The sequence below is a fragment of the Lynx rufus genome, unplaced genomic scaffold (assembly GCF_022079265.1).
Source record: "Lynx rufus isolate CCGP_SWC_20201006 ecotype Redwood Valley unplaced genomic scaffold, mLynRuf1.p SCAF_15, whole genome shotgun sequence".
NCBI classification, from domain to species: Eukaryota; Metazoa; Chordata; class Mammalia; order Carnivora; family Felidae; genus Lynx; species Lynx rufus.
The window spans coordinates 63,811,429-63,837,351 of record NW_025814829.1 but is presented as its reverse complement, the minus strand read 5'-3'; the positions used below and the strand labels follow the sequence as shown (position 1 = coordinate 63,837,351).

Sequence of the window (25,923 nt, the reverse complement as noted above, 5' to 3'; positions counted from 1 at the left end):
TTAAATCCTAACTGTTGTGACAGCATGTTAGTAACTGGGGTACATTAGTTTACATCTTTTTATAGATAATCTAAGAGGGTTAATTTTTCTTTTCCAGTTTTTAATCTTCTTCACCTCTTCCAAAGAGAAACAAAGGAAACATTCCTAGAATACTCACACCAACAGCTTTGCCATGTTTCTACTAACACGTATTTGCCACGTGTCCACTTGTTTTGGTGTAAAATCAGGAACTGACAAGCCTAATCTGGAAGCAAAAGCTTCAACTGGGCCTGCAAATTCTAGTCCAGATAAATCTGACACAAGATTTCCCAAAGCAGCAGCTGCCATAGTTGATATTCCCCCAAAATTCCAATAGACATCTCAATATGCCTGCAACAATAGTAATCGCATTATCCAAGAAGCCAAGCACTATGAAAGACATTGCAATGTGGATGAATACCTATCTCAGTTATCCTGTTGTGGGTGATGGCGCTTCCAATTTTTCCTGGGCGATGGTAATGGAATGGAGGGGGTGCAGCTCCTTGAGCATCCAGCTCCTCTCAGTGGAGTGCAGGTTGTACATGAAGTTGCACGCATGCCCAGTGCTGTGTTCAGCACCTCCATGGGCTCCTTGGGGCGGTCCACCAGGGGCCGCTAGAACCAGCAGCCCCCACCCACAGCAGCACCAAGACTGCGGGTGGGCACAGCGGCCTGACCAGGCCTCAACCTGCAAGGGTGTCAGGCTCCTCAGCAGGCAGAGCAGCCTGGACCTGGCTGGCTGAGGAGCAGTGACAGGGAGCAAAGAGCAGGGACCGCCCACCACCCCACACCCTGCCTCCGTGGCAGTCCCAGAGAGCAATTTCTGGCAAGGCTGGGGAAGAAGGACCTTGACTCCCCCTAATATACATTCTTAAGAAGACCCAGACTCTTTGTTCAAGTTCTTCTATAAGCGCTTCCCCACTTACAGTGGACCTCCCGTTTCTATCTCCTACTCTCTCAGGGTGGGCTCACTCCTGTGTCCAATCACCAGGTGGCTCTCATCTTGGTGTCACTCCTGTATCCAATCAAGAGGAAGTTCTCAACATATCTTGCTCACTTGCCCAATCACCAAGAGCCTGTCATATTGATCTTAACCAGGTGTCCAATCACCTGGTGGCTCTCACCTGGCCCTCCTCCCTTCCTCCCCCAGGGGCTATCTTGGATCCCGCAGTGCAGGGAGGACACACGACAACCTCTTGAGCGACCTCTTTCAGCACAGAGGCTGGCTCTCTCTCCCCTGTGGCCCAGCCTTCCTGTCCCAGTTGAGAAACTGGAGGTGAGGTCAGTGACCCGAGGCTCACAGGCCCTGGGGGATGTGGTGTAAACAGGGTTGGACCTGCCCTGCAGTCGTGGTGTTTCCTTTGTCATCAGTCAGGTTATTTAGTCCTACAAAGAGGTCAGCGCCCTGTGGTTGTGTCTCATTTCAGGAGGTGGGGTGCAGGTGCACCAAAGTTGGGGTGTACTGTGTTTGTATCAGGATGTTAAGGGGTGTTTCCGTGGAAACAAAAGGACAAAGGTTAAAGATTGGGGCAGATTATAACCCCAGTTCTGAGTTCTGAAGGCAGCAGGTGGAAATTACTAGATGTTGGTTTGGAGGCCTCCTGTTGTCCCACCTCAGCCTGCATGGCTTTGGGAAAAGGCCAGTTTAGACCTCAGTGATTCCAAATCAGAAATAGGAGAAAACTGCACACATGGGTTTGGAGACTTTTTGTGAGATGTTGCAAGAGCCTGGAAGGATCCAGCCCTCACATAGTTTACAGCAAACAGTTTACAGCGAACAGGTTTAGAATCCAACATCCACACAACTGTGTGGTGAATCTTCATTGTTCTCTTAAGTTAACCACCCCAAATATACATGCTAATGGTCTCCAAACTCACTCTGTCATGACTTGAATTCCATTTTCTGTGATCCCCGTCCTGCCTCTGGGGACTGAGGACCGTGGTACTGTGTCCACTCATCCTCTGTCTCTGTCAATTGAGGGTTTTCTTTACAGCAACTGTAGGAAAGTCTGTACACAAAAAAACTATTTGCAACTACTCAGGTCATGGTAAATGCTGAAATCACAACTACGAAAACCTAAATTATTCCCCTTCCAACTATGGTGCAAGTGAGACTAATTTGTTTGCAAAGTAAGTGTATTTTCACAATTCTTGTCCTGGTTCTTTACATAAGTGCAGCAAGGATAGCCCTTGATCATGTAGGCTATTTTCAACCCATTTTTCTGGATCTTATACTATGGAATCTCAGATTAATTTCTAACAGCTCCTCAAGGGCAGAGGCCAAGCCAGATACTTGCCATCAGACATTGCCTGCAGTTCCCACTGATTTGGGTTAACTCTTTTCTTCTCAAGGTCTCCAAAATATCCCGAGGTTCTGGCACTTTCCCAGAAGAGGGTCTTTCACTCACCTAAATGGGCTCCTGGGAACCTTGCAAGCAAGGTATCTGGCTGCTGTTTCCTGGGGCTTCATCCTTCAAACTGTCTGGTCACACCTGAGAGAGAGAGTGTGTGTGAGCAGGGGAGGGGCAGAGACACAGAATCCCATGCAGGTTCTGTGCTGTCCCCACACGGGACTCAATCTCACACACACTGATTTCATGACCTGAGCCAAGATCAAGAGTCCTACACTTAACCAACTGGGCCACCCAAGCACCCTTCGGTTTACTGTGATTGATGAATATTGTGTTGGTATTATTTTGGTATCTCCTCTGCAATGTCTAGTAAAGACTTACTAGCCCATCATTGCCTTGGACGTGGCATGAAGAACTTCTGGGCTTCTCACTGAATCATTGTGTGCCTGGCATGGGTCCTGATTCAGTTTTTTGAGGAGACCTAGTGGGTGTGCCCCTGAGGGCCCAAACCATGGGTAGGGTTAGGATCAAGCCACTGGAGGACATAGCCTCAGAAATAACAGCCATGTAGGGATTAACCTTCCCAAAGGAGTGAGTTGAGGGTGTGTGTTAGTGTTCTGGTCAGGCATAGCATTTGGCTCCAGGGTGTGGCCAAACGTTTCTGAAAGGCTGAGGTCTGGGCTCATGATGAGCTTCTGCAGAGCCATACAGCCTTGTACTTGTCAGGACAAACTTCTGGCTTCCTCCCTGAAGAAATCTCAGGTGGCCATGAGCACCAATTCAGTTCCTGGCCCACAGACTGCATAGCTTAGGAACAAAATCAGCTTATTTCTTAGAGTTCTGGAGGCTGGAAATGTGATGTCCGGTTGTGGTATGGTCAGGTTCTTCTGAGAGCCCTCTTTCAAGGTACCGATGACTGTCTACATGCTGTGTCTTCACACGGTGGAAGGGACAAGGGATCTCTCAGGAACCTCTCTGAAGTGGGCACTAATCTCATTGATGAGGGCTTCACTTTCATGACCTACTAATTTCTCAAAGCCCCTTCCTCCTAACATCATCTCCTTGGGGGTTATCATCTCAATGGATGAATTTGTGGGAACACAGACATTCAGAGTGCAGAAAGATGAGTAAAATATTGTCAATCTGCCAAGAAAAGTTGGGTCACCGAGGCACGAAAATCACTGTGTGCATCAGACAAGGAGGTGGGAGAGGGAGGCATGGAAATCCCAAATGTGGCCAGCGTTTCAGTGGCCTCAGAGACAGGCCATAAAGAGAATACTTGCATGCCAGAGGAACAGATTTCATTCTACATGATTGCATTTTTGCAAAATCCATTCTCTGCTGTGGGGACTCATTGCATGGGAGCTAAATCAAGGTGAGGAAAATCAGAAAAATATATCAATAATGCAGTGTGCTCACAAGGTCCCCAAAGTAAATGGATCCAGAGGGATGCCAAGCCAAGAGGGAGCAAAGGAGAAGTCGCTCCAATTGGAACAGACATGCTCTAGGAAACAGTGTGGTTGACTGCTTTTAACTTGTCTGGGCCAAGTGGCCAGATAATTATTCAAACATCATTATGAATGTTTCAATGCGAATGTTACTTAGATGAGATTATCAGTGAAATCAGTGGACATTGAGTCAAGCACACTGTTCTTCCCAATGTGGGTGGACCCCATCTAATCAGTTGAAGGCCTGTGTAAAAGGCCAAACTCTCACAGGCCATGAGGCTCTCTCCAGCAGACTACCCTTGGGTTCCATCTGCAACACTGGCTCTTCCCAGTTCCATGGTGGAAAGCCTTCCAATTTGAACTGCAACTTTCTCTTGAGACCTCAGCCAGAAAGCCTTCCCCTTCAACCGTAGGACTCACCAAACTTCCACAGCCCCAAGAGTGCATTATTTTAAAGGAATCTCTCCAATAGATAGATGATAGATAGATAGATAGATAGGTAGATAGATAATATATACATAGATAGATACTAGATATATAGATAAGATGATAGATAATTGATGATAGATAGAATAAGAAAAATAGGTGACAGGTGGATGAGAGCTAGCTAGCTAGATTGATAGATATGTGATAGATAGGTGATAGGAAGCTAGATAAGGTAGGTTATAGATAATAGATAGATGATGGACGGACAGATAGATAGATAGATAGATGATAGATAGATAGATGACTATTTCCTATTGGTTCTGTTTCTCTGGAGTTCCTGAAGGCAAATTGCTTAGAGAGAAAGAAGCAGCATCTCGGCTCATTCACTCCATACAATGAACACTGAAGTGCACAGCTGAGTGATGCCCCATAAATGACATGGGAAAATCCAGGCACACAGCAAGTGTGTGTGTGGTGACAGTTATCTACCCTAGACTGCCTTTGACGACCTACAGAATGAAGACTACCCTCTGCTTCCACAGCTTCTTTGTTCTGTAAAGAGCTCCTGGATGGTGAAATGGGAATATTGGAATAAAATCCCTTCCGAAGGTCAGGGTCCTTGGGCATGAAGATGATGTATTTGGTCCAGTTGACACACAGGCCAGTGACGGAAATGCCCCTCAGGTTGACCTGGATCATTTTCCTTTTAACTTTTCAAATACTTATTTATTTATTGAAAGAGAGTTAGAGCATGACCTGGAGAAGGGCAGAGGGAGAGAGAGTCAGAATCCGAAGCAGGCTCCAGGCTCTGAGATGTCAGCACACAGCCGACTCAGGGCTTGAATCCATGAACTGTGAGATCATGACCTGAGCCGACATTGGAAGCCACCCAGGAGGCCCAGTCTTGGGTAATATTCCATCCACTACCTTTCCCTGCCTGTGGCTGTAAAACCCATCTTGTATTCAGAATAAAGTTCTCTCTCTCTTCCCTGTTGCAGGAGTCTTGAATAAAGTCTCACTTGCCTGTTCAGCTGACCTGGTGTGATTTCTCCTATACAGGTCTGTGACACATCTGAAGTTCTCTTTGAGTCCTGTCTCCATACAGCACACAGATCCCAACACATGACTTTCCTTTGCCAGCACATACATGATTCCTAATACTAGGTGTGTTTTTATTTTTGGTGTGTTTAGTTTTCAGAGAGAGAGAGAGAGGAAGAGGGGGAGGAGAAGGGAGAGGGAGAGGGAGGGGCAGAGAGAAGGGAAGACAGATGATTCAAAGCAGGCTCAGTGCTGTCAGTACAGAGCCCAATGTGGGGCTCAAACCTATGAACCATGAGATCATGACTTGAGCCGAAGTCAGATGCTTAACTGACTGAGCCACCCATTTTCCCCTGGATATGTTTTCATGCCTAGAATTGACATATCTTCTCTTGTTTAACGGTCACTGTTTACTGTTGCCCCTTTTGCATCTTATGCAGAGGAGGGAAGTAAAACCAAATGGGCCTGCTGGGAGGAAGCAGCTAAGAGTCCTTGGTCATCTGGTACTCACCCCAGTGCAGAGTGGGAGCACCACCAGAAACCTGGCTGCCTGGCAGTCATTTACAAGCCACACAGCTTGGGATCAATTTTAACCTATTTTATGCTTTGGATATGTCATCTGTACCAAGGGCTGTAAGGGGTAATCATGTGAGCCATAGGGTTTTGGGGATTCGAGATAGCACCTGACACTTGGAATTGCCAAAGTGTGATTCTGATCTTGGTGCATCAGGTGAGTACCTGGAACCTAAGACTTGGAACAAGGAAGACCTTTCTAATTTGTGGGATCATCAGACAGTGAAGGGGCTGGTCTCTGAAGCAGTGCACTCCCTACCCTGCTGCAAGATTTCTTGGAGGCTTGCAATATTTCTCAGCAGGCAGCAGAAAAGCTCCCCATGGTAGCCCACACAAGATGTCAGACAGTCATCATCCCACAAAAGCTGGGGGAAGAGGTCAGGCACAAGCACTTTCCTGCCCACCCATGCAGCTTCTGTGTGGTCTGTGGTCTCACCTCACTTGTCCTTTAGCTAAATTATTTCTCTAGGACCTGACAGAGGTAGGGTCTTCTGGCTTGGGGGAAAAGGTGTCCTACTGTCTGGATATTGAGAGTCTGAGACCAGGATGCCAGCATGCTGGCATGCTTGGGTTCTGAGGAAAGCTCACACAGCTGAGAAAGAGAAAGCAAAAGAGCAAGCTGTGTACTGACTTCATAAGGCTGCTGATCCCATGGGCTCCACCCTAACCACCTCTCCATGGCCCTGCCTCCTAACACCTTCCCAGTGGGGGCTAGGGCTCCAACACAGGCGCTTGTGGGCAACACAACTCAGTTCACAGCAGAGGGGATCTCAGCTGTGCCCTGCTTGCAACTAAGGATCTCACCTTAAGAAGGCACCTAATGTCTCAATTGTCTTGGCCAATCCAAGCTTAGACCTGGAGCTTACAAAAGAAACACTTCCAAAATCCCTTGTCCCTCAGAGTGGCCATGCCTCTGTGCTGGCCACTCACGATCTGAAAGAAGTATCTTCATAGGACCCATATAAATGAGGAGGACATGATACAAGCAAAAATGGGCCAGAAGGACAGCCAGTGGTCAAGTATGTAGTTACCTACTGGGAACCCCACCTCCAGAATAACCCCACTCATCTCCCCCCACTTTCTTTCTTTCCCATGGTGACCCCATACCCTGAGAGCAGATGCAGGAGACATCGGCAGAAATGTGCCTCCACCTTATTGGGCCTGAAGTAACCAAACAAGGAAGTAGACAACTCCTCCCCCTCCAATTTACCCAGGAAACACCTACCTCATTGTATTGTGCTTTGCTTTCTTGATCTTTGAAGACACTATGTTTTGTGCAAATTGAGGGTTTGTAGCAATCGTGAGTAGAGCAAGTCTATGGGGGCACTTTTCTAAGAGCATTTGCTGCCTCCAGGTCTCTGCTAAGTTTTGCCCCTTATTATATTCTTTTCATTATTATATCTGCTCTGGTGATCAACAATCAGTGATTACCTATTGCTGAAAGCTCAGGTGAAGGTTAACATTTTTTTCTAAAAAGAACGTGTTTTTAAGGGGCACCTGGTTGGCTCCGGTGGTTACGCATGTACTTCAGCTCAGGTCATGATCTCACAGCTCCTGGGTTCGAGCCCAGTGTTGGGCTCTGTGCTGAGGTGACCTATTTCATTTTCATTTCTTATTGTCCCTCAAGTTGCCAGGCCACGCATTCTTTCTAAACCTGGTGATCTAAAGGACCACCTTTTCCTCCTGCACACTGCATGGCTGACCTTGCTGCACCAGATTTCTTCTCAAAGCTAGAACAAACAATCCTAATATTTGTATGGAACCACAAAAGACCCCGAATAGCCAAAGTAATATTGAAGAAGAAAACCAAAGTGGGAGGCATCACAATCCCAGACTTTAGCCTCTATTATAAAGCTATAATCATCAAGACAGTATGATATTGGCACAAAAACAGACACATAGACCAATAGAATACAGACCCCAAAATTGGACCCACAAATGTATGCCAACTAATCTTTGACAAGGCAGGAAAGAGGAGCCAATGAGCAAGACAGTCTCTTTAACAAATGGTGCTGGGAGAACTGGAGAGGAACATGTAGAAGAATGAAATTAGACCACTTTCTTACACCATTCACAAAAATAAACTCCAAAAGGATGAAGGACCCGAATGTGAGACAGGAAACCATCAAAACTCTAGAGGAGAAAGCAGGAAAAAAAAAACCCTCTTTGACCTCAGCCATAGCAATTTCTTACTTGACACATCTCCAAAGGCAAGGGGATTCAAAGCAAAAATGAACTATTGGGACCACATCCAGATGAATAGCTTCTGCGCTACAAAGGAAACAATCAACAAAACTAAAAAGCAAAGGATGGAATGGGAAAAGATATTTGCAAATGACATATTGGATAAAGGACTAGTATCTGGTATCTCCAAAGAACTCGCCAAACTCCACACCCGAAAAACAAAGAATCCAATGAAGAAGTGGGCAGAAGACATGAATGGACACTTTTTCAGCGAAGACATACTGATGACCATCAGACACATGAAAAGATCTCAACGTCACTCATCATCAGGGAAATACAAATCAAAACTACAATGAGATGTCATCTCACGCCAGTCAGGGTGGCTAAAAGGGACAGATCAGTACACTATAGGTACTGGTGAGGACGTGGAGAAAAGGGAACTCTCTTGCACTGTTGGTGGGAATGCAGACTGGTGCAGTCACTCTGGAAAACAGTGTGGAGTTGAGTCCAAAAATTAAAAATAGAACTACCGGGGCGCCTGGGTGGCGCAGTCGGTTAAGCGTCCGACTTCAGCCAGGTCACGATCTCGCGGTCCGTGAGTTCGAGCCCCGCATCGGGCTCTGGGCTGATGGCTCAGAGCCTGGAGCCTGTTTCCGACTCTGTGACTCCCTCTCTCTCTGCCCCTCCCCCGTTCATGCTCTGTCTCTCTCTGTCCCAAAAATAAATAAACGTTGAAAAAAAATTAAAAAAAAAAATTAAAAAAAAAAAAAAAATAGAACTACCCTATCGCCCAGCAATAACACTGCTAGGAATCTGCCCAAAGGATACAGGAGTGCTAATGCATAGGGGCACTTGTACCCCAATGTTTATAGCAGCACTTTCAACAATAGCCATATTATGGAAAGATCCTAGTCCAACCACTGGTGAATGGACAAAGAAGATGTGGTTTTTATATACAATGGAAAATGACTTGGAAGTGAGAAAGAATTAAATCTGGCCACTTGCAGCAATGTGGATGAAACTAGAGGGTATTTTGCTAAGTGAAATAAGCCAGGTAAAGAAAGACAGATACCATATGTTTTCACTCATATATGGATCTTGAGAAACTTTACAGAAGAACATGGGGGAGGGGAAGTGGAAAAAAAGTTACAGAGAGGAAGGGAGGAAGACCATATGAGACTCTTAAGGACTGAGAACATACTAAGGGTAGATGGGGATGTGGGGGAGTGGGGAAAGTGGGTGATTGGCAGGCAGGAGGGCACTTGCTGGGATGAGCACTGGGTGTAGTATGGAAACCAATTTGACAATAAATTATATTAATAAATATTAAAAAATTAAAAAATCAAACCTTCAAAAAATAAAATAAAAAATGACCTCCATGCAGGGGAAGGGCTTCTCCCCATGTGACCTATGCACCCCTTGGATCTCACTGCGTGCTTCTGAGGATTTGCCTTGCTTCCTCACCAGAGAGCCATCTGGTATTGAGCTCCAGAATTTCTGACTTTGCACTCCCCTGTTTATAGAGTCCTAATGGTATTCAAACCATCTCCTTTATCACTGTCAGTTGTTTTGGGGAACAGATTTCTTGTTCAGTCCATTGTGACTGTTTCTACTCTTTCTCTTTCTGTCCAGGTACTTTTGAGGGGAGTGCTTTTCCTGTACTCTCCCTTTGTACCACACCCTCCCCCCCTTCTCTGTCCTCTTGCTGCAAAAACAGCTCCCTACCCTCCATGGCTTCCCTCTCCCAGTTCACCTCTCCAGAGAACATACCTGCTGAATTCTGAGGCCAAGTTATGCAGATTGTTAATGTCAATCCTCAGATCAATTTCCTAGGTATGCAAAATGGTTTGGAGATGATGTAGCTGCGTTTCAGAAGCTGAGAACATCCATGCTGTTCAGCCATCTTGGCCCCCTTTAAAACTATCCCTCAGTGGAGATTTATCTGATGTGTTCCCTCATAATTAATAAGGGGTATGGGTTTGAGAAAATACAGAGATGAAGTGTCATTCTCCTCACATATCAAGGGAGCATGCTATCAACACGATGTATCACTGTTGATGGTGACCATAATCACCTGGCTGAGTTCATGCTTGTCAGTGTCTCTACCATGAACTCTTTTCCTCACATTTCCATACTGTATTCTTTGGAAGGAAGCTACTCTCTGCAGCCCATGTTCAAGGCTCCTGAAAACAGAGTATTTACCTACATTATTTAAAAATTTCCTACATGGAGAGTTGTCTCTTTTCTCCCATTTATTTATTTATTCAGTCATTTATTTATATCAGTATGGAGCTCTAAATATATCTTATTCTTGGGTTAAATCCAATATTAATTTACTGATTTCCCCCCTCAGATTGTTTAAGCTTTGTCTAGTGCAAGCTCTTTCAGTTGTGTCTTGTATACCTTTGACATGTCCCCCATCCTTTTCCAAGCTCTTCTTTCTTTGTGGCACTACAAGATGTTCTTGTATATTCCCTGCCATAGCCCTGGAATCAGGCATTTCTCCTAGGATCCTTGCTTTCTTTTATTGGAGAATGGAATTAGAAACCAAGATATGGGTGAAAAGTGTGCTCCTCTCTACTCATGTATTATTGTTTCTTGGCTCTCCCAGATGACAGAGAAGAAAATAGATCTATAGCTATCATCACTCTGTATATATACCCATGTGTATCTATCTATATGTATATATGTATATGTATACACACACACACACACACACACACATTTATGTATATTTATTCCCCCCTGTATATCTGGTATATCTGTGTGTATCGTCGTGAGGGTGTGAGGGGCTCCGAGACAAAGCAAGTAATGTCAACAAATTTCCTCAGTTTTTGTTCTTCTGAGAAAGTCTTTATTTTTATTTCACTTAAAAGCATTTTTAAAGTTTTTTTTTAATTTTTATTTTGAGAGAGAGACAGAGCAAGAACTGGCCAGGGACAGAGAGAGAGAGAGAGAGAGAGAGAGAGAATATCCCAAAGCAGGCTCCATGCTGACAGCAGAGAGCCCATTGCAGGGCTCAGTCTTCCTAAGCATGAGATCATGACCTGAGCCAAAACCAAGAGTCAGAAGCTTAACTGACTGAGCCACTCACTTACCCCTTCTTTCTCTTTTTAAGAATAATTTTGCTGTCAACGTGCCTGGTGACTCGGTTAAGCGTCTGACTCTTGATTTTGATTCAGACCATGATGTCATGGTTTCATGGGACTTAGCCCCATGTCTGCCTTCACACTGATAGTGCAGAGACTGCTTGGGATTCTCTCTCTCCCTCTCTCTCTCTGCATCTCCCCTGCTCATATGTGTGCACTCTTTGTCTCAAAATAAATAAATAAACATCTAAAAAAAAGAATATTTTTTTCTTGATACAGAATTCTATGTTAACTTCTTTCAATATGCTAGATAGTTCACTCCATTCTCTTACTGGTATGGTTTCTGAAGAGAAGTCCAATGTAAATATCACCCTGTTCTTCTATAAGTAAGACACTTCTTCCTCTCATTTCTTACCAGAGTTTCTCTTTATCTTTGATTTTCTACACTTTGAATATGATGTGCTTATGCATATATTGAGTTTAAAAAAAAGTATTTAGTGTTTCTTGAGCTTCCTGTATCTGTGATTTAGTGTCTCTCTTTGATTTTGGAAAAGTCTCAGCAATTATTAATTCAAATATTTCTGTGATTCCTGTCTCGCCTTTCCTTCCAATATTCTAATTATATTTATATATAAATTTATATATATAATTTATATAATTAATTCCTTTAGTAATTGTCTTACAGTTTTGGACATTCTGCTCTTTTTCATTCATTCTTCATTTTGTGTTTTGGTTTTAGAAGTTCCTGTTGACTTGCCTTCACACTTACTGATTCTTTTCTTCCTTCTGTCCAGTCTACTGATGAACCCTTAAAGGCATACCTCATTTGTTACTATACTTTTTATTTCTAGCATTTCCTTTTAATTATTTCTTAAAGGTTCCATCTCCCTGCTTACATTGCTACTGCTTTCTTGCACATTGTCCACTTTTCCCATTAAAGCCCTTATCATATTGCATATATTAATCTTTAACTCCCCCATATAATATTCCCAAAATGTGCCATATCTGAGTCTAGGTCTTATCCTTTCTTGGTCCGTTCTGTTTATTTTTACTTTTAGCATGGCTTGTATTTTTCTGTTGAAAGGTGGTTGTACAATATTGAGTAATAGAAACTAGAGTACATAGGCCTTTAGTGTGAAGTTTTATGTTTATCTGGTTAGGGGTTAGGCTGTGTTATAGCTGTAGGTGTCAAAGAATAAAATTTCTAGCATATTTGTTTTTGTGTTCTCTGTTGTCAGCATCTTTGTTTTGGTGTTCTCTGTTGTCTTTGGGTTTTCTTAGAGACTAATTAAAGAGAAGCTGCCTTCTTTTCACAATAACCACCTATTATTTTGCACGAGTGCTCTTCATACAGTGTTAAGATGTGGTAGGAAAGGAAACCTTGGGTAGTTGTATGATTAGGTCTCAGTCTTTCAGTGAGCCTGTACCCCTGGGATATGACCTTCACAAGTGTCTTTCAGTTGTCTATTCTGGTATTGCAGGGAAGGTATAGAGGGCCAGAGGTGGGTATTACCCTTCGCTCACATTTGTTGCCTTCCAAAAAAACAGTTTCTCTTGAGGGCAGGCCTTGTTAAGAGCAGAATGCTGTGGGGGCATTTTTATTTTTGTGTTCCCTGTTGTCTTTGGGTCTTCCTAGAGACTAACTGAAGAGAAGCTTCCTTCTTTTCACAATAACCCCCTATTATTTTGCAGAAGTACCTTTGATACAGTGTTAAGATGTGGTGGGAAAGGAAACCTTGGATAGTTGTATGATTAGGTCTCAGTCTTTTAGTTAGCCTGTACCCCTGGGATATGACCTTCACAAGTATCTTTATTTCAGTTATCTATTCTGGGGTTTCAGGAAGTGTGGAGAGGGCCACAGATAGGTATTACCCTTCCCTCAGGTTTGTTAACTTCCAATAAAATAGTTTCTCTTGAGGGCAGGCTTTGTTAAGAGCATAATGTTGTGGGGGGTATTTCAGAATGGTTACTTTCCCCTCCTCCTGCCAGAAGCACTAAGGAATTTTCCTCCCATCTTTCACATGAGAACCTGATTTGCGACTCCTGGAGGTAAAACTCACAAAAGCGTGGGTCCCCCATAAGACCAGATCCCCAGGAGTTTTTAATTATCAACTAGTTCTCAACTTACTTTTATTTTGTTCTCAAAAATTTTAATTCCCAGTTAGTTCACATGGTGCCTCCAACAATTCTTGAATTACGGTTTAAAGTGTCCCTGTCAGCAACTTCTACTTGTGCCTTTCTGCTCAAGTAAGTTGTGTTTCTCTCTGTGTGCCACTCCAGTGTTGGGGGCAGCATTCTTCCCTGTGACCTCAATTCTCTTGTGGATCCTAGAAGAGTTTTGATTTCAAGTTTTTTTTTTCTTCTTGTGAGAATGGGAGTGATGACCTCCAAACTCTTTACATGCTGAACCAAAATTTGGAAGTCTACAATCAATCGCCTCTAAATCACACAATCCACTTGACTTATGCTGAGCACTTGCCTTGCATTGGGGAGTCGTTTTGGTAAGTACAAGGCAGCGGGTATCTAGATGGCTAGAAGGTACCTTAAGGTGCTGAGTCTCTGGGGACACGGTGTAAAGACCTGTGTTGTCACAATTCATTGCTGGAAGAAGTAAGCAAGGCCTTTGTGACTCCACTGGGAGACAGTCCTTGGCACCTTGCATCTGGCTTCCTCCTGGCTTTGATCTTATGCCTACTTCTTTTGTTATTTTTCCCTTATTTCCTTTCCGTGTAATAAATCTTAGCGACAAGTATGACTATATCATGAGTTCTGTGAGCTGTCTTGGGGGATCAGTGGGGGCCTGGGTAGGTAAAAACAAAACAAAGGAAAACAAAAGAAAACCAGCAAACGTTCGGATTTTAATAGAGGTATCGTTGAAACTGAAGATCACTTTGCGTAGTGGTTCATCTGAACAATATAAAATCTTCTAATTGAGGGAAATGAAGATTTTTTTCATTTTATTCAGGCCTTTTAAAATTTTCTTCAGCAATACATTACAGTTATCAGTGCACAACTCTGTTGTCTCCTTGGTACTTTATTGCTATTTTATTCCTTTTGATATGATTGTAAGTGAAATTGTTTCCTTAATTTCATTTTTGTAGTGTTCATTTCTACCATATAGAAATGCTACTGATTTTCACATATTGCTTTTATACCCTGAAACACTGTGGTGTTTGCTTTTATGCCGGGTTTTTTTGTTTTGTTTTGTTTTGTTTTTGTTTTTGTTTTGCAGGGGGGGGAGGATGTTAAATATTTGCATGTGTGTGTTCCAATCAAACTTTATTTATAAAAATAGGCTGTAGCTAACTGATTTCTGCCTTAAATCAAAAACCTGGGGATAATTTTCTCTGACCATGCAAGAGGCACTGAGGACAGAACCCAGTTGTGCTTCTTACGTGAGCAAATAAGCCTTTCTTCCTCCATTACTGCCTTTTCTTGCTTCATAGCTTAAAAGTCATTTTATTATTTTTACTTTATTTAATAAAACGTAAATATTTATGGTATAAAATAGTATACTTTGAGATATATATATACATATATAGTTATGTGATATATATATATATATACTTAAATGATTATTACAATCAAACCAATTAACATGTCCATCTTACATAGTTACTTTTATTTTTTGGCAGTGAGAACATCTGAGAACTACCCTTTTTTAATTTTTTTTAACATTTATTTATTTTTGAGACACAAAGAGAGACAGAGCATAAGTAGGAGAGGGGTAGAGAGAGAGGGAAATGAATCTGAAGCAGGCTCTAGGCTCTGAGCCCGACGTGGGACTCGAACTCATGAACTGAGAGAATATGACTTGAGCTGAAGTCGGACACTTAATCGACTTAGTCACCCAGGGGCTCCTGAGAGCTACTCTTCTGGCAAATTTCTAGTACGCAATACAATATTATTAACTACAGTCAATCTGATGTACATTAGATCTCTAGAAATTGTTCATCGTGTATAACTGAAACCTTGCCCCGTTGACCATAAAGTAAACCATCCTTGCAACTGAGAATTCCACTTGTTCACAGTGAATTCAGCTTGCTAGTATTTTATGAGGTTTTTTGCATTTTTATTCATCAGGAATATTGGCCTGGAGTTTTCTTTCCTTGTAGTGTCTTTTTCTGGCTTTGGTATCCGGGTGTTTTTGGCCTCATCGAATTAATCGGGACATGTTCATTCTTCTTCAGTTTTTATGGGGTGGGGATAATTTTGAGAAGGATTGGTGAAGTCATTCAGCCCTGGGCTTTTCTTTGTTGGGGGTTTTGTGATTATTGATTTAATCTCTTTACCATTTATGGGTCTATTCAGATTTTTTACTTCTTCTTGAGTTAGTTTATGTTGATTGCATGTTTCTAGCAATTTGTCCATTTCACCTAGGTAATCAAATTTTTGGTGTATAATTTATCACAGTATTCTCTTATCCTTTTTATTTATGTATAATTGGTATAATCACTTTCATTTCTGATTCTAGTAATTTAAGTATTTTTCTGTTTTTCTTTTTTTGGTCAGTCCTGTTTGTCAGTTTTGTTGATTTTTTTTTCAAGGAACCAACTTTGGTTTCAGTGATTTTCTGTATTGTCCTTTTATTCTCTCTTTTATCTGTATCTGCTCTAATCTTTACTATTTCTTTCCTTCTACTAGTTTTGAGTTTAGGTTACCCTTTTAAAAACTTCCTTAAGATGTACAATTACAGTATTGACTTGAGATCTTTTTCAGTGTATGCATTTACAGATACAGATTTCCCAGCACTACCTTTGTTAAGCCCATGAGTTTTGGTATGTTGTGTTTTTGTTTGTCTTTGACTAAAGGCATTTTCATTTTCCTTGTGATTTCTTCTTTCACCCATTGGTTATTTAAGTGTGCGCCATTCAATGTCTACCTATTTGTGAATTTTCCAATTTTTCTTTGGCAACTGATTTCTAGCTGTGTTACACTGAGATCAGAAAAGATGTTTTATAAGTTTGGAATTTTTAAAAATGTATTAAGACTTATTGTGTAGCCTGGGGAACCTGGGTGGTTCAGTTGGTTAGGCATGTCACTTTGGTTCAGGTCATGATCACTCGATCGGTGGCTTTGAGCACCTGTGCTCGGGCCCTGTGCTGACAGCTCGGAGCCTGGAGCCTTCTACAGATTCTGTTTGTGTCTCTCTCTCTGCCCCTTCCCTGCTTGCACACTATCTCTCTCTCTCAGAAAAATACACAACAACAACAACAAAAAAAACCCACAGCAAAAAGACTTATTGTATAGCCTAAAAAATAGTATCCTGGAGAACATTCCATGTGTTCTTGAGAAGAATGTGAATTCTTCTCTTCTTGGGTACAGTATTCTGTATATGTTGGTTCTGTATGTATACAATTGGTTTATAGCATTGTTTAATTTCTCTGTTTATTTATCACCTCTCTGGTTGTTGCATCCATTGTTGAAAGTTAGGCATTTTAGTCTCCAACTACTATTGTAGAAGTCTATTTCTCCTTCAGGTTTTGCTATATATATTTTGGGGGCTGTGTTGTTGGTGCCTGTATGTTTATAACTGTTATATCCTCTTGTTGTGTTGAACCTTTTATTAATAGTCTCTGTTTCTCATAACATGTTTTGATTTAAAGTCTATTTTTTCTTTTTCCTTTTTAAAAATAATTTAATGTTTATTTTTGACAGAAAGAGAGAGAGTGTGTGAGCATGAGTGGGGGAGGGGCAGAGAGAGAGATACACAGAATCTGAAGTAGGCTTCAGGCTCCAGGCTCCGAGCTGTCAGCAAAGAGCCCGAGCGGGACTCGAACTCATGGATCCCAAGATCATGACCTGAGTCAAAGTCAGATGCTCAACAGACTGAGCCACCCAGGCGCCACTAAAGCCTATTTTTTCTGAAAGTAATATAGAAACCCAGCTGTCTTTTGGTTACTCTTTGCATGAGATACATTTTCCACCTTTTTACTTTCAATTTGTTGTGTGTACTTACATCTAAAGTGAATGTCTAGCATCTGGATGGAGGATGTATTTTATCCCACATTTCAATTTACGTTTTAATAGGAGAGTTATTTTCATTTAACAAGTTTGCTAACAAAGAAGGATTTACTTCTCTTTATCTATTTTTTTTTAATTTTTTTAACATCTATTTATTTTTGAGACAGAGAGAGACAGAGCGTGAATAGGGGAAAGGCAGAGAGAGAGGGAGACACAGAATCTGAAACAGGCTCCAGGCTCTGAGCTGTCAGCACAGAATCTGACGCAGGGCTCGAACTCACAGACCGTGAGATCATGACCTGAGCCAAAGTCGGACGCTTAACCGACTGAGCCACCCAGGCGCCCCTATCTGTTTGTTTTTAGTACATCTTTTATGCTTTCTGTTCCTCAGTTTCTTTATTACTGCCCTCCCTTTTCTGGGTACTATACCACTTTGATTCCCTTTTTAAAAGTTATTTCTTAATGACCTTAGAGATTACAATTAACATATAACAGTGTAATTTACACAATGCTGATTTGCTGATTTAGTTTCAATAGTGTATACTCTGATCCTGTATGTCTCTATCCCTACCCCAACTAGTATTGTCACAGATTAATCTTTATGCATTTCATAGCCATTAATATTGATTTAAAATCATTGTGTTCTGCATTTGGCTATTATATAGGAAAAAGAGAGAAGTTGCAAACAATACAAAAAGTACACTAATACTGGCTTTCATATTTACCCCTGTGGTTACCTTTACCAGTGTTCTTATGGTAACCTTACCTTTTTTTCTTATGACTTGGAGTTATACTCTTTAGTGTCCTTTCATTTTAGCCCAAGAAATTCTCTTCAGTGCTCCTTTTTTGTATTAATAACTTTTTAAATGTTCTTAAATTTTTATTTTTGAGAGAAACGTAGTGGGAGAGGGGCAGAGAGAGAGGGAAAGAGACAGAATCTCAAGCAGGCTCTACACTGTCAATGCAGAGCCTGATATGAGGCTCAAATCCACAGCCATGAGATCCTGACCTGGGCCAAACTCAGTGCTCAAGCGTCTGAGCCACCCAGGCACCCCAAGGGAAATCAGCTCTTCATTTTAGGGAGGATCGTTTGTAGGTGATGAATTAGTTTTCTCTTCCTGCTTTCTAAATTCCTTCTTTGGGTTTCAACAAGTTGACTGTAAAATGTGTCATGGTGTAAATCTCTTTGAGTTTATCCTCCTTGGAATTGATTAATCTTCTTGGATGTATACATTCATGTATTTCCTCAGACTTGAGAACTTTTGGAACGTGATTTCTTCAAATATTTTATCTGCCCTTTCTATCTCTCCTCTTCTTTGGAACTCCTAAAATGAGAATGTTGATGACTTTGATGATGTCCCACAGACTGTTCATTTTTATTCATCCTTTTTTTCCTTCTTCTCTTCAGACTGGATAATTTCAAGTTCACCAATCCTTTCTTCTGCTTGCTCAAATCTGATACTGAACCTCTCTACTGAGTGTTTAGTTGTAGCTATTGTACTCAGCTTGAGAATTTGTTTGGTTTATTATTAAAATTCCTATGTCTTTATTGGTATTCTCATGTTTTTCTTACATCATTTTCCTTATTCCCTTTAGTTCTTTGTCCAAGGTTTCCTTTAAATTCATTGTACATCTTTAAGAGAGTTGATTTAGCATCTTTGACAAATAAGTCTAATATTTAGTCTTCCTAGAGGATGATTGTTTCTAAATTCTTATATTTTTCCTGTAAATCAGCTGTATTTGCCTGTTTCTTTGTATGTTTTACTATTTTTTGTTCAAAACTGGACATTTTGAGTGTTATGTAATTCTGAAAAAGTAATCCTCTCAGCCTTCAGTGATTGCTAAGTCTTGCTTGTGAAGGGTTGAATTTATCCATTTGTGACTTTTCCAAACTTTTTATTTCTTTTCTTTTCTTTTCTTTTTTTTGTAAAGTGTCTATTCCTCATTGTATGTAGTAATTAAAATTTATTTTCTATTACCTCTGTGATCAGCCAGTGGCCTAAAAACAATTTTCTTAAATGTCTGACTCCCAAAAGAACAGGGGGAAAGTACTGCCTTTTTAAATCTCCTGGGAGCTGCTTCAGTCTTTGAGGGTTAAAACTGTGGCTGCCAGTTTTTGTCCTGGCCCCTCAGTGATCAAAAGGAGCATCGGCCCTAAGAACACACAATCTAGATGTAGGGTGGGGAAGGTCCTTACTGCCCACCCTGGCTCCAGAAAGCTGTACCAGGAACAAGATCGGCTTCCCCCAATGCCTCCTACCAGGAGGATGGGGAGTAACTGAAATGCTGAAATTTGCTAACATTTACCAGCCTCTTCATCATCTTCTTCCCTGGGTGTTGCAAATGTTTGATTAACTCATAGAGTTCCATAACATTTGATTCAGACAATTATGCCAGTTCAATACCTGTTTCGGTGGAGGAATGGATCTTTGGAGCTTCCTACTCTACCATTTTCTTTCTGTAGGTAGGTTTTTACGTCTCTTGAGTAAATATCTGGGAGTGAAATGGGAAGTAAATGTTTAATTTTTAGGAAACTGCCAAACTGCTCTCCAGCATGGTTTCCAAAGTACCATTTTAAACAATCCCACCAGCAGTGTGTGAGAGATCAGTTGCTCTGTATCTTTACCAGTGATACATATGGTCAGACTTTAATTTTAGATATTCTGGTAATTGTGTAGACATATCCCATTGTCATTTTAATTTGCATTTCCTTAATACCTTGTGATGTTGAACATATTTTCATATGCTTTTTCCATCTGCATTTCTTCTCTGGCGAAGGATCTGTTCAATCTTTTGCCCATTTTCACTTGGATTGTTTGTTTTTTTCTTAGTATTGAAAGTTGAGACATCTTTATATATTCTGAGTGAAACTCCTTTATTAGATATTTTGTTTGGAAATATTTTCCCCCAATCTGTGGTTTGCCTTTTCATTCTTTTTATTATTATTGTTATTATTATTATCATTATTATTATTATTTAGAGAGTGAGAGAATGAGAGATTGGGGGAGAGGGGCAGAGGGGGAGAAACAGACAGAATTTTAAGCAGGCTCCACGTTCAGTGCAGAACTCAGTGTGGCGCTCTATGCCATGACCCTGGGATCATGACGTGAGCCCAAATCAAGAGTTGAACACTTAACCTCCTGAGCCGCTGAGGAGTGTCAACCTTTTCATTCTTTTAACATATCTTTTAGTGACTATTCTTTTTTTTTTATTTAAAAAATTTTTTTTTCAACGTTTTTATTTATTTTTGGGACAGAGAGAGACAGAGCATGAACGGGGGAGGGGCAGAGAGAGAGGGAGACATAGAATCGGAAACAGGCTCCAGGCTCTGAGCCATCAGCCCAGAGCCTGACGCGGGGCTCGAACTCACAGACCGCGAGATCGTGACCTGGCTGAAGTCGGACGCTTAACCGACTGCGCCACCCAGGCGCCCCTCAGTGACTATTCTTAATCTATTGATTATTCTCAAAATGTAGATTATCTCATTTACTTATCAGAAAGTAGTAGAGGAGCTATTATTGCAGTTTTGCAGGTGAAGAAACTAAGGCTCAGAGTTTTCCACTTATGCAAGGTCATGTATTAGTAACTAGCGGAGCCATAGGTTGAAACTAGGGCCTTGTGAATCCATGGACTGGGCTCTTAACCCCAGTTCAAGATTAACTCCGACAGTTTGGATGTTGAGATGAAGTTTCCTTCTGGGTAAATGTTTGGCACCATAACCTCTGCCGCTAGAATGATGCAGGTCTGCCAAGCCTCTTCCATGCACCCACTTTCCCATCTTCTTTTCTCCAGACTGGTTGAGGAAATGAAGGAGATGTGTGATGGACTGGAATTAGAAAATGAGGATGTTTATGTGGCAACGACATTTGGGGACTTCATCCAACTATTAGTGAGGAAGCCACAAGGGGACAACAAAGAGAGCGAGTGCATCATTGACTATGCGAGTCCTGGGCCCCTCCACGTGGGCTGGGCCCTGCAGACCTCTCAAACACTCACATCTGTGATCTCAATGACACATGGGGAAAAACTGAGCATCCCAGAATCCAGGGCACTCAAGAGCCCACCTTCAATGTCCCAAACTCTCCCTAGTAACCTTGATAGCCTGAGGCTGCCAGCACAGTTAGGCAAATGCAACAGAGGAAATTGTTGTCTATGGGACAAATTATGACCCCCAAAGATATGAGAGTAGGATATTAACCAGTGGCATTTACAGAGTACTTCCTACCCTCTGTGTCCTATGGTGTTTTTTCCAAGCAGTTGCCTCCTCACAGCTGTGGCTCCAGCCTCTGCCAGATCACCCGTCCAGTATTTTAGTTTTGCTGGCGGACCCTAAACCCTAGTTCTGGGACTACCACTTCCTCCATTTGTCCTTTTAGTCTAGTAATGGCAGGGGCTTCCTGCTGTTATCAATCTCTGGTTTGACTCATAGCTTCTCAGCTCTTTCATCACCTGTGCAACCAACTGCATGCATTAAATTCTTTTTGTTGAAATGTCAAAAGAAAGAGAGAAAGGGAGAGAGGGAGGTAGCTATATGGAAAGAGAAGGAGAGAAAGAGACAGAGAATGAGTAATTGAGAACATTTTCCCAATAAGGGAAACAAGTGATCTTATACATTCAACTTCCATATATGGAAGTGTGATGGTATAATTGCAAACTTATTTTTAATTTTTAAATATTTTATTCAATTTTTAGAGAGAGAGTATGTGGGGAGGGAAAAAGAGGCAGGTGGCAGAGTATCTGAAGTAGATTCTGTGTGGACCGTGGAGAGCCCAATGCAGGGCACGAACTCATGAATCTTGAGATCACCCAAGCAACCCTGCAAGCATATTTTTAAAAGAAACTCTTGAAAAGTCATCCTGAGGTATCTTGGAAGGCTACGAGCTGTCATAAGAATTAAATTTGGGATAGTTTGGATCAAAAGCAGATGAAGAAAGTGTAGGTGGCCGGGATGGATACCAGGTTGTCCTTAGGATTGTGGTCAGATGACTGATGAACAGATTTCAGGAGACAAATGGTGTTTCAGAGGATGCCATTAAGTCTGGAATTTCAGGTCTACAGGGAAGTGAGCGATGGAGTTGGTGTCATGTCTGGTGACTCACAAGTGTCTGTCTGCCAACTGGCACTTCCTACTTGCAGATGCATGGCAACCAGTCTGAGATCACACAGCGGGTAAGTGGCGGGACAGGGGTTGCAGCCCAAGCAGCCTGACCTCAGATTCCATGCTCATCATCACTTCTTATTGTTCAGCTGCCACCACTGCCTACATAATAGCTCCCTGGGATAAGGAGGGCAGCAGGTTTGGATTTGGCTAAAGAGACCTGACAAGGCCAAGGGGTCTTGAGCCCTGGCCCCTTGGCTGTGTGTGTGTGTGTGTATGCACGTGTGTGCATGAGTGGTTATCTGTGTTTCCTGTGTCTCTCTGTAGGTTCATATCTGTCACTAATGCACCTTGTGAAGACTCCACACTGCACTGAATCTGTGCAAAATTCCCTTCCCAGGTGGAAAAGGTGGTGAAAAAGCTGACCCTCCAGATGCCCACAGCTCTTCATTGGGGATGTGTTTGAGGTGCCAAGACCTAGGAGATCGTCAACCCAACAGACGGATGTGTGAGTACACTTCCTGCACTCCCTCCTGCTCTCCCTCCACCTTCCCCCTCCAAGGCCTCCTCTTTCATCTACTCCACCTGTTGTCTGGAATCCTGGCTTAGGGAGCCTCTACTTGCACACAGAATGGTTGTAGTCAGTTTACACTCCTTCCACAGGAATGGCCCAGAGGGGAGCTGGAGCTGGGAGGAGGGAGGATTCCAAAGGTCTGGAGCCTGCTTCAGAGACTGGGACCAGAGCTAACATCCCCATGGAAGAAATGAAGCCATTCCTTCCCCTTCCACGTGTCAACAGTAATCTCAGCATGGGTGTTCCCTTCTTGAATATGTGACACCGCACTGTTGGGAACTCTTCCTTGAATCCCATGTTTGTCAGACTTTCTGGACCTTGACCTTTCTATGTCATGACCCAGTATGCGCATATCGTATTCACGCGCACACACACACACACACACACAAACACAAACACCTACCTGAAACAACACTTACTCCTACGGGTGCATACTCAGTTTTCCATTTTTCCCTACCTATAGCATCCCTCAGGGGCTGCAGAAAATAGCACGCTCAAATGGGTCAGTTGAAGGGAGTTTAAAGAAAATAATTGACAAAGGGGTAGACTGGGTGTGGGGACACAAACAAGGGGATCCTCAGGCAGAAACATGAGCTGCTACCACCTTGAGGCCTGTTTGGGGAATCCCAGAAGGGAAGCTGTCTGGACAGGGTTGCCTGGGTGCTGGGCCCTTGGGCAGGGAGGGTGTACCATGCCTGTGGTAACAAGCAGGGTGCTGGTCTTGCTGCCTCATTCAACCTCCCAGTCCCCATGGTGGAGGTTCGCCCATTGCTGGCTCAGAAGGGAGCAGACCCTGGTTCAATGAGGAAACTAGACCACCATGGATACATATTATGGAATACAGAATACATTAGAGGGTTGAGACATTATGCAATTGTGGGAGATGCTAGGAAGAAATATCCAGAAAAGAGTGTTAGAGAAAGTCAATAGACAGGCCCCAAGAACCATTGAGGGAGAAGATAGAGCCTCTCAGGAACCTAGAGGCCAGTGTCCACAGCTGCCAGAGAGGGGCCACCAAGAGCTGGTGGCAGAGTCTGTAGGAAGCTGTCACCTTTTGTTTAGATACTTCCTTAGGTCCACAGACAAGCATCTGGTGGTGGCCCAGGTTGATGGGAGTGAGGCTGAACCTGTGTGGCACCCCACACTTGCCCTTCCTCATGGCTGTCTTGAGGACCTCTGGGATGATGGTAGTTGCTTCACTGCCTTCCCCCCCTGGTGCTTTCTGTAGACAGGATGCTGGAGGCAGAGGTACAGCTCAACAAAGTTGACAGTGAACAATCCTACTCAGTTCTCATTGAGCCTCCCAAATGGCATGCTCAGGTGATAGTTACTTCAGGGCTTTATGACATGGCCACATCATGTGCAGGTGACATCGTCTGGAAGAATTGGAGGTATTTGGGGCTGATCGAGGGAAAAGATAGGACTATGAGAAGTAGAAACATGCAACAGGCTTCAGGAGGCGACATCCCCTTAGTGGGAGACCCTCCAGAGACTGTAGTGGGGCGGTCTCTACTCAAAATGGGAAGGGTGCAAAGGAACTTTTGGAGGTTGGGTGATCAGAGAGGGCGGGCTCCCGAGTCCTGGCAATGTTGCTCAGCAGCAGAGCAGGGATCTTTGGGTCAGAGGGCTGGGAAGGCAGCAGCTGTAAGTGCATAGTCCATCTCTCCAACGCTAATAGCTGTCAAGTGGGGGGTGCAAAGCAAGAAGACTTTAAATAGCTAAAGTCTGCTTGTTTGGGCTACATTTAAAATAATTGGAGGCATAAATGGGTATCCAGCAAGCATTTAAGCTGATAGGTCTCACCCTGCAGTGAAGATTTGAACAACTAGAGGCCAATACACAAAGACCAACTTTGGCTTGTTTATAATACAGATTTATACCTGTGACACATCTGTTTTTCTAGATGATAGAACCCTAGTCTTTGAAGTGCCACAACATGGTGTTTTTCTTATTTGGTCTACAAAGCTTCTCAAAAAGTGATTTACACCTTTGCTATTCTTAACTAGAAAATTACCTGGGTGTGTCACTGTGTCTGAGGTAACCGTGTGGCTATGGCACTAGATTGCTTGTGTCTGTGTCCAGCCCACAGTTTCACTCACAAGCCTTATGCGACATACTGACTGTGTGCCCAGTGGGTGTAGCAGGTCAGTAGGGAGCAGGGGACCAAATCCTGTCCCAGGCCTCAGGGAGAGGCAAATAGTACTGGAATGCTCAACTAAGTGAATATCTGTAACAGTCATGCAAGGTTTGAAGAAAGGTAGAGGATGCTATCAGGACACTGGAGGGATATGTTATTGGTGTAGAGTGGGCAGGAATTAAGGTTGGTTTCCCAGGGAGTGTGAGTGTGTACTTGGGGTGTTTAGGCCATTCCATGGCTGAATGCAGAGAGGAGCTGGTCAGCAGTCTTTTGTCCCAGACTTATCTCTGGGCCAGAGCTCCCCCATGTACAGGTTTGAGAGCCGCTCTGTGTCTGTGGCCTCCACCTTCCTCTGGACACCCTGTCCCCTGGGCACTCAGCTTTTTGGGCTCCATTATATCAGAGAAGGGGGCACAGTCCTAATTCCCATGCTGTCCACAGAAGCACACCCACCAGAATCACAGGAGGGCAACTGGATTTCATAGAGCTCACACTTCAGGAGGCCTGTGTAGACGAACTTTCCCTTGAATCTCTCCCATCATCCCCCCTCTACCTCCCCACAGATGCCATCCTTGGGTGCACACTCCACTGGATCTGCTGGTGCTTGAAGCTGGACCTGCTGTCCCCTGGTCAAGGCTGTCCAGAGACACAGAGGGTGGCCTTTTTGGATGGTGACCTCCTTATTACAGAGACAGAGGGACTGATTTGCAGAATCATGTGTGTTCTAAAATAGTTACTCCATCCATATTTTACAAAGGAAGAAAGTAAAAGAGAGGAGAGGAGAGAGGGACAGAAGGGCATCATCCTCATAGCCATCCAGCAAAGTAAACCTTACTGTCCCATTTCATAGATCAGGAAACTGAGGTCAGCACATCTGAGTGTGGCAGAGCTAGCTGTGCAGGCCAGAGCCCCTTTTTCATTGACGAAGGGTCCTGAGAGAATAGGCAAGGCTGGTCACATCCTGAGCCAATCTCCCTCCCCTCCCCCACCCCTTGACCTCATTGGCGGACCTCATGGAAGAGC

At 43.0% G+C, this 25,923-nt stretch overlaps 1 pseudogene; it reads right to left on the bottom strand.

Annotated features, from left to right (window-relative positions):
- Positions 1–79: 79 nt before the first annotated feature.
- Positions 80–24,417, bottom strand: LOC124509893 (transmembrane protein 65-like; annotated as a pseudogene).
- Positions 24,418–25,923: the final 1,506 nt, after the last annotated feature.